Source organism: Neophocaena asiaeorientalis, unplaced genomic scaffold (assembly GCF_003031525.2).
Source record: "Neophocaena asiaeorientalis asiaeorientalis breed wild unplaced genomic scaffold, Neophocaena_asiaeorientalis_V1.1 scaffold150, whole genome shotgun sequence".
In the NCBI taxonomy this organism is placed as follows: Eukaryota; Metazoa; Chordata; class Mammalia; order Artiodactyla; family Phocoenidae; genus Neophocaena; species Neophocaena asiaeorientalis.
Window position 1 is genome coordinate 11812501 of NW_020176571.1, and position 2065 is coordinate 11814565.

Below are 2065 nucleotides of genomic sequence, written 5' to 3' on the forward strand. Positions count from 1 at the left end.
TCGACAGCAGGGCTGGAGGAGAACTGGCCAGTGGGGCCGGGTGGGCGGGAGAGGGAAGGTAGGAGAGAGGGCAAGGCAACGTGCCGAGTTATCAAGGCCGCGATCGAAGTCGGACCGAAGTTCTGAGCCGCCGACGGGTTTCCAGAAGTGCCCTAGCAGGACCCACTAGCAGCTGGGAGGCGTGAGAAGTAGAGCGCGAGGAGAGGTTTGCCCCGGGCAAGAGTGGATGCTCCGGGCGGAGGGAGCGCGCCAGATACAGCGCCCCGGGTCTTAGTGTGCAATTCGTGGCCACTAACCTGCGGGCAGTAAACCTGCAGCACCCAAAGACCCTCCAGCCTTGGTCTTCCTGCTGGGACCCTCCCACCTATTTTTCCCCTTTTGTCGCTTCCTTTTTTTTTTTTTTTTTTTTTTTATTTTCCTCAACTCATGCCTTAAACTGGTGGCACCCAAGGGCCTCCATTCGGTCCCGGGGAGTCTCGAAACTACCGGTCCTTACCTGCAAGCAGCAAGCCCAGACCTGCCTCGCCCGCATCGCACGACTGCCTTGGATCCTATTTTTCTCGCAGCTCTTACCAAGAGCCTGATGTGGTCTGAAGTAGTGGAGGCTTCTTTCACATAATGCCTCTCGTGACCTAACCAACCTTTATAATCTTCTTCTCCCCCCAGTAGCCCCCGGTGCCACTAAGTGAGAAGTCCTTCCATCTGTAACATTGCATTTGCTTCTTCTTGAAACTCCAGCTTTGTCATAGCTATGACCCCCTCCTTTCTAACTTCTTTAAGGTCACTTGACTCTCAGAAATCAATGAAAATCTATAAAATAAACTTGGTTAGAGTAGATTGGACCTGCTTGTTTTGTGAAGCATGGTAGAAGCACAGTCAGGGGAAAGAGAGATTTCAAACCAAGATGGGAAATAAAACCATTATCCTAAAAGTTGGAACAGACCTTAGTCTGCTATCTTAAGTAGAAATCCTCTCTCCAATGTTTCCACTACACCATCAACCACTTAAACTTTTCCATTGTTGGAAATCTCTATTTTTATCAATATTATGTATAATTATTTTTCATTGAGTACCTATGCCAGGAACTAAGCCATTTTTGTATTATTATTTCTAATCCTTAAAATGAGATGAGCCTTGTTATACCTATTTAGCAGGAAAATGAAGCTCAGATGTTTCATTCCTTTTGCCAAAGCCAATGCTGATGCCAGAATTAAAATCCAGGGTTGCTTAACTCTAAAGTTCGTGTCATTTGATTTGTGAACATCAAATCAACTTCCCTTAACTTAGACCACTGGTGCTGGTTCTGCCCCAAAGAGCCACACAAAATTAATCTCATTTCTTATAGACATTGCAAGCCTTGAAATATTTGAACCAACTATTAAGTAACTACCAGATCTTCTCATATTTTCCTCTTCTTCAAAATCTCTAGAACCTTTCATTGTTCTTCAAATGCAATGGTGAGCCCTCATAACCACATTCCATACCCTGCTTTGAATGTACTTTGATTTTTCACTTTTCTCCTTGAACTGTACACTCAGAAGAGAACACAACATTCAAATACAGTGGGCTGAGAACCGAGTCACAGAGGGATCAGCCTCTTTGATCCAAGCATACCCTGACAATAATGCATCCCGAACTTGCATTAGGTTTTTTAGCAAGCATACTACAGAGTCAGATCAAATATCCAAGTCAATTTCACATAGACTACAATTAAACCATATCTTTTACCTTACATAGTCTGTACTTCCATAATTTAATATTTAAACCTAATTTTTACCTTTAAACCATATTAAATTTCATCTTGTTTGTTTTAGGGCATAATTTCAGATTTTAAAATATTATTAGCGATCACTTTAAATTTATAACATCTGTAAATTTAATGAACATGCCTTCTTTGTTTCCACCTAAGTCTAATAAAAAAAAAAACAAAGAACAGTTACATAAAACAGGCTTACAAAAGAGCCTTGCAGCCCACCACCAAAAATGAGCTCTGAGATAATAATCATTTATGAACCAATACTTTTCAAGATCAAGCACTTTAGTTCATGCAACAATGCTATAACCA